A 12,334-nucleotide genomic window follows, 5' to 3' on the forward strand; every position below is an offset into this window, starting at 1 on the left:
TATGGTAGAGAATAACCAGATCAAAAACCTAACGGAGAGTCATAAAACACAGAAGAAGAGAATGGAATATATAGCAGTGAGAGTGTTAGAATTGAATAAAGGCTATGGAACAATATAACACAATAGACAGGAATACAATACAGAAGAGCAGAGAGTGATAGCACAGAACTGAGACATATACAGTACAGTTAATAACAAAAAGTACAGTCAAATACATTGCTAAAATGAGTGTATTAATAGAGCTCTTTTTGTACAAAGATAAAGTAAATCCATAAATGACAGAAAGACCAAATAAAATATGTCACCAACACATCTTAAAACGAAAAGGATATTATAAGTGCAATGAGTAAACAATAGATAATCAAGAAACCAGCATAATTGCAAACAGAATGGCAGTTTTGAATCCCAAACTTCAACATTTCAAAACATTTTTCAACTTTGCTCAGATCCCCTGAATGACTGATCCATGAAGCAGGCGCCATAGCTCCTGACTGCAATCACTTCACCAATTAACTTCTATACATATTAGAATCCTGCTATACAACACTGAAAAACAAAACCTTCTACTGTATCGTAATACTATATATGACTGTATACTGTGATAAGTAATACAAGTAATATAATTCTTCAAAAGTAAATATATACGCTCTCAATAACAAGCATAAACCCTAACAACAGAAGATTATGTTTCATTTCTAAACAATACTAAACAAATGTGTACTACAAAAGCCTGTACTATACTGTACTATACTATAACTTTGTACTTTACTAATAAAGATATTTCCTCAAAAGTAAATATATACACACTCACTAAGAAACATAAACCCTTACAATGGAAAATAACACATTGACATTCATTTCTACATATTTTACTATTGTGTACTTTAAAAGCCTTCACTGTACTATATGTACGTTACTATATTATAACGGTTTACTATACTTAGTTAAACAGACATTTCCTCCAAAACCGAAATTAAATATATACATGCAGTACATAGGTTAATGTACAAATACGCAATTATGAATGGGCTGTCTGGACCCGGCAATGATGTCATCGGGCCTGCCTCTGATAATAGAAATACTGTCACCGTTCTCAGATGTGTGAGGTAAAAGCTCTTTGTGGACGGATTATCTGTCATCCATGCCCCACATCTGTTTGTGTGTACACACACAGATGGCTGACGTCATACTGAACACCTGGATATGACTTTGATTTCCTGCCAGATATGTGAATCAGGAGGACAGCCACTATTATGGTTATCATGCTCTGATAATGGAGTCAATTGGAGTTTGACATGTGTGCTCTCTCTGGAATATGGTTTAAGTGGCTGGGAGCAGATTGATATCCTTTTTTATTGTACAGCATGCTACAGTATGCAAGCATTGTATGTTATGATGTAGCTCAGGAATTTGTATAGAACTGAATAGATTAGAATAATCAAATGCAAGTATCCTTGATTGTATAAAATAATTAGGGGAAGATCAAGTAGATACACTTAATGTAATGATGTACTGTACTGAATTGCTTTTCTCCATGCTGTTATACGACATTTGCAAACAATCACCAATCATCCCTTTGTCCAAGTCACACTGCCTTGACTATATAGTATGTGATTAGGTTTTTGGTTACAAAGATGACATAGTGTAGAAAAGGTAAGTATAGTAAAGAATATTGTAGAACACAAGAGTTTGTATATGACATTTCAAATATAACTGTGAAAATGCTCGCTCTGTCTTTTTCCAATTATAGCAGCAACCTAAATAGAAAACAACTAAAAAAATACATATTGTTACCTTGAGGGCAACAATTATTATGGATGGCTAAATGGCAATGCCAGAGAAGCAAGTGGGGGGGGGGGGGTAAGAGGGTAGGTGCCAAAATGTCAAATTGGAGGAAAATAAACCGTAACAAACAGTTTATTGAGCATCACTGGAGAGAAACCACAATCTGTGAGAGACAGACCCAAAGGTCAGAGCAAATGTCAAATGGACCTAGAAGACACGCACACACTCATGTTGATTTGAGTAATCTTAAAGATTATAAGACAGTGATGGCTTTGCTGGTTTGCAAAAGTACACACAGTATAGTAATACAAATAAAAGAGTTTAGTGTTCTCCTGATTGTTTTGACCTCTATGTGCATAAAGGACACATTGTGAAGAAGTCAAGGTGGCATACTTAGGTTAAATGTTGTGAACATTTCTCTGTTAGAGGTTTAAACCTGCAATCACAGATACAAGTAATAACAGATGTATTTCTTAGATATCTTTTTTATTAAACTCAAATTGTGCATTCTGCAGTTACTTAAACATGTCATTTTTGCCTTTGGCTCATGATCTGTAATGCCCAAACTCTGATGCTGAAACAGTCTTTGATCATTTAAATGTTCTTGATGCTCTGTTTTTTGTAATATCAAACTTGAGGCTCTTAATCTCTGATATAAATATGGACATCCAAACTCTAGAAAATCTGATGTTCTTTGATTTAACAGCAGTATGTTCTTAATTATTCATTTTCTCTTTGCTGCAATACAGTTTACAGCAAACCTTAAACTAAGATGGTGATTTAACGTTAACGTCTTAGTGTCCCAGAGGGAGTTAGGTTTTCACAAAGAAACATACAGAAATGCAAAAGACATATACACTTCTATTTTTTATATTAGATAAAGTATGGTACAATTTAGATATCAGATATACTTGAAATTACCAAAGAAGTACCTTTTGAATTTGTCACGGATGAGTGAAGGAAGCAGGACCCAAATGCAGATAACTTAAGAGAAACCCTTTATTCCAAGGATAAAGGATAAATGACAAATATAGAACAGAACACTCTCCGGTGAACTCCGTCACCAACAAACAATGACCCAACACTGAACACAGACAGAGACAAGACTAAATACAAGAAGGGGTAATCATGACAACGAGAAACAGCCGGGCAGGGGAGGAGAAACACAAGGACAACAGGTGAACACAATCGGGTAATCAGGGAGGGAAACAGACAGAAAGCAGACAGGCAGGAAACGGGGGTGAACACTTAACACAATAAGACAGGAAACCCAAAGACAAGAAAAACACCAACACAGACAAAACTACAAGCGTGACATAACATGTGAATTGTGACAGAACCCCCCTCTCAAGGGACGGATTCCAGACGTCCCTAAAAAAAACAAAACAAAAAAGTCCAAAACCCCAAGCAGGGTGGGCGGAGGGGGTCCGGAGGACGGGTCTTGGGCTGACAGCCCAGGAACACAGCGGAGGACCAGGAAGGGGTCACGGGCGGACGGCCCGAGGGGCAAGGTACAGTCCAAAAAGGGGGATTCGGGCAGACTGCCCGGGGACAAGGCAGAGAACCAGGAAGGGGTCTCGGGCGGACGGCCCGGGGTCAAAACAGAGTCCAAGGTGGGGACCATGGAGGACCGAAGGCAGCGGTAGGAAGAGTCAGGGACCCGGGTCCGAGGGCGAAGGCAACGGCAGGAAGAGTCAGGGGGTCGGGCCCGAGGGCGAAGACCGCAGCTCTCAGGGGGCCGGGCACGAGGGCGAAGACCGCGGCTCTCAGGGGGCCGGGCTCTCAGGGGGCCGGGCTCGAGGGCGAAGACCGCGGCTCTCAGGGGGCCGGGCTCGAGGGCGAAGACCGCGGCTCTCAGGGGGCCGGGCTCGAGGGCGAAGACCGCGGCTCTCAGGAGGCCGGGCTCGAGGGCGAAGACCGCGGCTCTCAGGGGGCCGGGCTCGAGCCGGTGTCGACCGGACAGGATCAGGAGGCCGGGCAGGAAAGCGCTGATGGGCCAGTTCCGGAGATCGGGCAGGACCCGGTGTCGGCCGGACAGAAACCGGAGCTGGTCGGACAGGCTTCGGCAGGATCCCCCACGGAAAAGGACCAGGAGTTGGCAGGAACCCCGGCGAGACCGGTGATGGACATGGGGCTGGCAGGGCCCCCGGTAGAACCTCCAACGGCACGGGATATAGGGTTGGCAGGACCCCCGGCAGGGGAGTAGACGGCGGGACCTCCAACGACACAGGACACAGGGTTGGCAGGACCCCCGGCAGGGGAGTATTCTGCGGGACCTCCAACGGCACAGGACACAGGGTTGGCAGGACCCCCGGCAGGGGAGTAGACGGCGGGACCTCCAACGGGACAGGAGAAAGGGTTGGCAGGACCCCCGGCAGAAGAGTATTCTGCGGGACCTCCAACGGGACAGGAGAAAGGGTTGGCAGGACCCCCGGCAGGGGAGTAGACGGCGGGACCTCCAACGACACAGGACACAGGGTTGGCAGGACCCCCAGCAGTGGAGTAGACGGCGGGACCTCCAACGTCACAGGACACAGGGTTGGCAGGGCCCCCGGCAGGGGAGGAGACGGCGGGACCTCCAACGACACAGGACATAGAGCTGGCAGGACCCCCGGCAGGGGAGTAGACGGGGGGACCTCCAACGACACAGGACACAGGGTTGGCAGGACCCCCGGCAGAAGAGTATTCTGCGGGACCTCCAACGGCACAGGACACCGGGTTGGCAGGACCCCCGGCAGGGGAGTAGACGGCGGGACCTCCAACGACACTTGCGTAGGGGCTTGAATAGGGAATGGAGAGGGAACTCGAGCAGAGACTTGAGAGGGGACTCGAGAGGAGACTGGAGAGGGGACTCCAGAGGGGACTAGAGAAGGGAACACGAGAGGGGATTTGAGAGGGGAACTAAAGAGGGGACTCGAGGAGGGACCAGAGGAGGGACCAGAGGAGGGAACTCGAGAAGGGACTACAGAGGGGACTAGAGGAGTAACTAGGGAAGGGAACTCGAGAGGGGAACTAGAGAGGGGACCCGAGGAGGGACTAGAGGGCCTAAAGGAGGGAACTCGAGAGGGGACTCGAGGGGGAACTGGAGAGGGAACTTGAGATGGAAACAGAGAGGGGACTCGAACAGAGACTAAAGAGGGGACTAGAGGAGAGACTAGAGGAGGGACTAGATGAGTAACTAGAGAAGGGAACTCGACAGGGAAACTAGAGAGGGGACTCGAGGAGGGATTAGAGGAGAGACTAAAGGAGGGAACTCGAGAGGGAACTGGAGATGGAAACAGAGAGGGGACTCGAGAAGGGACTACAGAGGGGACTAGAGGAGAAACTAGAGGAGTAACTAAAGAAGGGAACTCGAGAGGGGAACTAGAGAGGGGACTCGAGGAGGGCCTAAAGGAGGGAACTCGAGGGGGAACTGTAGAGGGAACTTGAGATGGAAACAGAGAGGGGACTCGAACAGAGACTAAAGAGGGAACTAGAGGAGGGACTAGAGGAGTAACTAGAGAAGGGAACTCGAGAGGGGACTCGAGGAGGGACTAAAGGAGGGCCTAAAGGAGGGACTAAAGGAGGGAACTCGAGGGGGAACTGGAGAGGGAACTTGAGATGGAAACAGAGAGGGGACTCGAACAGAGACTAAAGAGGGGACTAGAGGAGAGACTAGAGGAGGGACTAGAAGAGTAACTAGAGAAGGGAACTCGAGAGGGAAACTAGAGAGGGGACTCGAGGAGGAACCAGAGGAGGGAACCCGAGATGGAACCGTGGCAGCCGGGACCAGATCCGGGTCTGGAACCAAGGCAGCTGGGGTCGGGACCATGGCTGCTGGGGCCAGAACTGGAGCCGAAACCCTGGCTGCAGGGACCGGAATAGCAGCCAGAAACATGGCTGCTGAAGCCAGAATCCTGTCTATAAGCTCCAGCTTCGACGCCGGAAACACGGCCGTATAGGGCGCTCCCGGAGCCGGGACCATAGCCGCTGGGGCCGGCCCTGGAGCCGGAAACATGGCTGTATGATCCAGCTCTAGAGCCCGGATCATGACTGTGTGGGGCGGACTCTGAGCCGGAAACATGGCTGCGGGAGCCTGCACTGGGGCAGGGACCATGGCTGCTGGGGCCGAAACCGTGGCTGCTGGGGCCGGAACCGTGGCTGCTGGGGCCAGGACTGAGGCTGGAACCATGGCTGCTGGCGCTTGTACTGGGACCATGGCTGCTGGGGCCCGGGCTCCTTTTCTGGCCTTGCGACGACTCCTCTTAGCAGCCGCCTGAATGCTCCGTGGGCCTCCATAAGCCTGACGAGTTCCAGCATAAGACTCATGAATAGGAGCAGGAACTGGGGAAGAAGCAGAGGTTGACTCCAGACGGAACACTCCGAGACGTCTGTAGTCAGCAGGCTGGAACTCACCTCCAGAGGAAGTCCAACATCCAGTCAGGTAAGAATTCCACCAAGTCGGGCTTCTCCATCGCCAACCGGTGCGCCTCTACCAGGGCGGCCTCCTTCAGCCGAACACTGGACGCTTCCTTCCACCAATCGTGGCAACATTCCAAAGGAAAAGAAAACTGTTGCAGCTCCACCTCAAAAGGGTCATCTGCTGGGTCCATTTCTGGTTGGGTCATTCTGTCACAGATGAGTGAAGGAAGCAGGACCCAAATGCAGATAACTTAAGAGAAACCCTTTATTCCAAGGATAAAGGATAAATGACAAATATAGAACAGAACACTCTCCGGTGAACTCCGTCACCAACAAACAATGACCCAACACTGAACACAGACAGAGACAAGACTAAATACAAGAAGGGGTAATCATGACAACGAGAAACAGCCGGGCAGGGGAGGAGAAACACAAGGACAACAGGTGAACACAATCGGGTAATCAGGGAGGGAAACAGACAGAAAGCAGACAGGCAGGAAACGGGGGTGAACACTTAACACAATAAGACAGGAAACCCAAAGACAAGAAAAACACCAACACAGACAAAACTACAAGCGTGACATAACATGTGAATTGTGACAGAATTGTTCCATCCAGTTCCAACATAAAACAATTCTACTTTTTTCCTTCAGATTTCAAAATAATATGGACCATATCAGAAACACCCTCAGAATACCACTGGGTTGAGTTAACAAATAATAAAGTATATGTAAAAAAAGAAAGGAAGGTAGGTATTGCTGTTCTCTAGATACTGCATTAGTGATTATAGAGTTCTATATCTTTTTTTGCAGAGCATTCCTGATAGATAAAATGTGTTTATTTTGCCTCATTTTGACTATTTGAATCTGCAAACGTTTTATTATATTTACCTAAATGTAGCATAATGCTGTATTTACATATTTAAACAATACTTTTCAGAAAACTTGGGAAAGTGTAAAAGTCTTTATTTACACATAAACCAAATGACAAAGGCAAAGCCATCGTTCATAATATTAAGGCATATGTGAACCTATTTAAGGTTAAATTGAGTTTATGTACATAGCACATTTCATACCTGCACCTTTTTAAGGGCATTAAACTGCCAGCATTGGAAACAGATGTTGTTAATGTCTTTTTCTTGAGACAAATAACTATGTTAGGAGGAAAAAGAAAACACTGTAACTTTGATATAATTATATTTGGTAGTTTATTATGTTAATTATGGATTTTATGAACTGAAATACACATTAATGATGGAAGATGCCATGTGTAATATGACAAGAAAGGTATATATTCTCATGTAAAATACATAAGATATAATTATTCATAATATTCAACCTGATGGTAAAGTTACATCACACTACTTGTGTTGATGAAGAATTGTATGCAAAATGATATATGTGAGTGATCCTACTCAAAGGACTCAGTCCCACCCATAACCAGCTCCTTAATGACAATAACAAATGGAGTTGTAAAAATTGTACTTCAAGCTCTTTTTTAAAATCAATACATCTATAGTTGTGGAGTTTGTGGATGAGTCCAAACAAAAAGGAATCACCTGCTTAACAAAGAGAAGTCAGTCTTTCTATAGTGCATCCTCTTAAACACAGAGCTGAGATCTGCAGCTCTGTGGAAGATGCACACAATTACTTCAGAGGCGGGGTGCTTTATTTACATATGCAATATGCATAAGCAAGGTTACTGTGAGGGTGAAATAACCGCGAGATAGAAGGAGAAAAAGAAGGAGGGGTTTGGGATGAGTGTGTGATGTTTGTGTGTGTGTGTGGTGATGGAGGGAGGGTTTGTGGGGTAGAGGGGGAGGCAGAAAATTGGTGTTATCAATATTTAACCAACCCTTCCAGCATATTTATGGAAGACAATAGAGCAGACCTGCAACTGTCTCATGTGAGTGGAAGTGTATTTATTACAGACTGAAATAGAGGCTGTAAATAGGATGTTCATTGATATATCACCACCACCCTGGCAAGGAATAAGTGAAGAGCCCACCACTTGGTATACTACTGCCAGTTGATTCTTACCAAAATAAACTAACATATTCTATTAATTGCACGTCAAAACCCCTGCATCACAAATATTCATTAGGGGGATATTTCCACATGTGGCAAGCAGATGTATGTAATTCAATCAGTTGGGAAAAAAAGAACTGAAAAAACTATGAAAAGAGGGAGAAGAAATAAAATGTCTGGAGCTTTTTTTCCCGGACCCATAGGCCTCTCTGAAAATGTTTCCATGTGTTGTGTCTGAGCACACTGAGAGCAAAGAAGGAAAACATTCTCTCCTCCAAACCACATGCAACAGATTCTTTCTGAAGCCAAATAAATCAACTCTGTTTCAGATCATGTGACACTTTTTGTGCTTTGTGTTATTCCCAACATATCCTGTTTCAACCCCCATTTCCAACCCGCCCCTATTCCAACACGCACACACACACAAACTGCGCAAACACATACACAACACATTCAAAGTTTCCATTTCCTGTGCGTAAGATCACCTGTACAGACAGAATGGCGTGCTTCAATGTGACATGCTCAGGCAGGAAAACAGGAAAGGGAGTTCAAGGGTCTCCAACATGAAATACTCACAAAGTTAGGGAAAACCCGGAGCTCATGGCAGCACTCCAGTTTCTGAAGACAGTAGGTAAAGTTTCAGTCGTACACTTTTTTTTGCTTTAGCACTGCCATCGTGCGCTCCACTTTTGCTTGTACAAAAGAGTTTTATAGAAGTTTAATAACTGCTAGTTTGAGGACAATAGGCCTACTTCAATTCAGTTAATTGGATCATGCAGCATACGTATAATACAGGGACCATATGCTTACATTTTAAAATTAACAGTTCAATATTTGGAATTTTCTATTCTTTTGGTTTCATGTCAAAAGTTAGTTAAAAAGATCTATACCACTCCAGAGCCATATGGCGCTGTACCACTCTAATGATACAAATGTTGCTTTACCCAATAGTTAGCTAAGCTTTGCATGAAGACGAGAACAAGGGGGAAACAAGGCTGTGCCAAAAGTTAAAACAAGACTCACTCAAGAAATAATTAATTGCAGGAAATAGAGAAACACAATTTGGTATTAAATATCACTATCTGTATCTGACTGTGCTGTGGCTGTTTTTCAAATGCACACCTTCAGACTTTAGAGGAAGATGGTCTATTTAAGCAGAACACCAACAAAAACATATCATTTAATGTTGCCATAAATTATCCCTGGAAAGTCTGGGCGTGACTCTTTCAATAAATGCACTTCAGTTACCGCTAACTCTGTGAAGACGTTTTTTATTTCACTATGACTATGTTCGTCTATTAGCCCTTATTTGCATAGAATGGGGCAGATTTTGCACCAAATGTATGCATATTACCTTATTTAAATGTGTGCAAATAGCACAGTAGCATCGAGACGCTATTTGCTTGGCAGCACAATTAGGAATGCCATTGCGGATGAGACAGGTTATTTTTACATATTAGTGCAGGTTTAGCATCCACAAAATCTGCGTAAAACGTAAATTTGCACATAGGAGTCGACAGCTATACTAGCATCTCTTTTTAATGTTTCTTTTATTATCTTTTACTGTTTTTAAATGCCTTTGTCTGAATGTCTTTCATTTTTGTAAAGCACCTTGAATTGCCTGGTGCTGAAAGGTGCTATATAAATAAACTTGCCTTGTCTTACTTAAAGGTACAGCTGTGATTATTCGCCAAATGCTAATATCAACCTGCTTAATTGTTAGCAAAGACAATGCTAACATACATTTGCGAAACATAGATGCAGTAAGGTAATCTCAGTTTAGCAATCTAGCATGCTTATATTTTCTAATTACACTTTCTAATTGTTGTATTTGCTTTAATCAGGTCAATAGGCCTACCGCTCTCATCTCTTCAAATCTCATCTACACTGAACAAAAATATAAATGCAACACTTTTGTTTTTGCTCCCATTTTTCATGAGATGAACTCAAAGATCTAAAACATTTTCGATATACACAAAATAACCATTTCTCTCAAATATTGTTCGCAAATCTGTGATAGTGAGCACTTCTCCTTTGCCGAGATAATCCATCCCACCTCACAGGTGTGGCATATCAAGATGCTGATTAGACAGCATGATTATTGCACAGGTGTGCCTTAGGCTAGCCACAATAAAAGGCCACTCTAAAGTGTTCAGTTTTATCACACAGCACAATGCCACAAGTTTTGAGGGAGCGTGCAATTGGCATGCTGACAGCAGGAATGTCCACCAGAGCTGTTGCCCGTGAATTGAATGTTCATTTCTCTACCATAAGCCGTCTCCAAAGGCGTTTCAGAGAATTTGGCAGTACATCCAACCGGCCTCACAACCGCAGACCACGTGTAACCACACCAGCCCAGGACCTCCACATCCAGCATGTTCACCTCCAAGATCGTCTGAGACCAGCCACTTGGACAGCTGCTGCAACAATCGGTTTGCATAACCAAAGAATTTCTGCACAAACTGTCAGAAACCGTCTCAGGGAAGCTCATCTGCATGCTCGTCGTCCTCATCGGGGTCTCGACCTGACTCCGGTTCGTCGTCGTAACCGACTTGAGTGGGGAAATGCTCACATTCAATGGCGTCTGGCACGTTGGAGAGGTGTTCTCTTCACGGATAAATCCCGGTTTTCACTGTTCAGGGCAGATGGCAGACAGCGTGTGTGGCGTCGTGTGGGTGAGCGGTTTTCTGATGTCAATGTTGTGAATCGAGTGGCCCATGGAGGTGGTGGGGTTATGGTATGGGCAGGCGTATGTTATGGACGACGAACACAGGTGCATTGTATTGATGGCATTGTGAATGCACAGAGATACCGTGACGAGATCCTGTAGTGCCATTCATCCACGACCATCACCTCATGTTGCAGCATGATAATGCACAGCCCCATGTTGCAAGGATCTGTACACAATTCCTGGAGGCTGAAAACATCCCAGTTCTTGCATGGCCAGCATACTCACCGGATATGTCACCCATTGAGCATGCTCTGGATCGGCGTATACGACAGCGTGTTCCAGTTCCTGCCAATATCCAGCAACTTCGCACAGCCATTGAAGAGGAGTGGACCAACATTCCACAGGCCACAATCAACAACCTGATCAACTCTATGCGAAGGAGATGTGTTGCACTGCGTGAGGCAAATGGTGGTCACACCAGACACTGACTGGTTTTCGGACCCCCCCAATAAAGCAAAACTGCACGTTTCAGAGTGGCCTTTTATTGTGGCCAGCCTAAGGCACACCTGTGCAATAATCATGCTGTCTAATCAGCATCTTGATATGCCACACCTGTGAGGTGGGATGGATTATCTCGGCAAAGGAGAAGTGCTCACTATCACAGACTTTTTCAGATTTGTGAACAATATTTGAGAGAAATGGTTATTTTGTGTATATAGAAAATGTTTTAGATCTTTGAGTTCATCTCATGAAAAATGGGAGCAAAAACAAAAGTGTTGCATTTATATTTTTGTTCAGTGTAGTAAAAATGAAGCTGGAACCAGCAGCCACACTGGCTAATCTTAGCATAAAGACTGAAACATGCTAGCTCTGTCCAAAGGTAACAATGTGCCTACCAGCATCTCTACAGTTCACGAATTAACACTTTATATCTGATTTGTAGATTTGTTTAATTTGCACAAAAATCAAATAACAAACAAGCACATAACAAAAAAATATTCAACTTTTCTTTTCAGCAACCCATATTTTTCTGATATACTTTATTATCTATCCCCCATGTATTTCCTCCAATGCCATCCATAGCTTTTAGTTACCATGTGCCATTGTTACCTTGTAGTTGTTGCTATGTGTGACATGCCATACGGATCAATCGCCCGTTCTCTGTGGGGTAACACACTGTTCCCCTGTGCATCTGACAGCCATCCCCAGCCCATTTACTGTCAAATGGGCTCCGCTCTCTTTGCCTGAGCTCAGATGCAGATTTATGCCCGAGCGATGCCAGTTCTTGCATATTAGATGAAAGCCTTGTTTGCATATACCCGCTCTCTCTCTCCCTCCCTCCTCTACTTCCCCCCTCTTTCTCTCTTCCTTTTTTCTCAGGCGTCACTTTAATATGTATGCAAATGAGCTGCGCTCCACGGGCAGATATGTGTGGAGTCCTGTCCTGCAG

The sequence above is a fragment of the Pseudochaenichthys georgianus genome, chromosome 9 (assembly GCF_902827115.2).
Source record: "Pseudochaenichthys georgianus chromosome 9, fPseGeo1.2, whole genome shotgun sequence".
NCBI lineage: Eukaryota > Metazoa > Chordata > Actinopteri > Perciformes > Channichthyidae > Pseudochaenichthys > Pseudochaenichthys georgianus.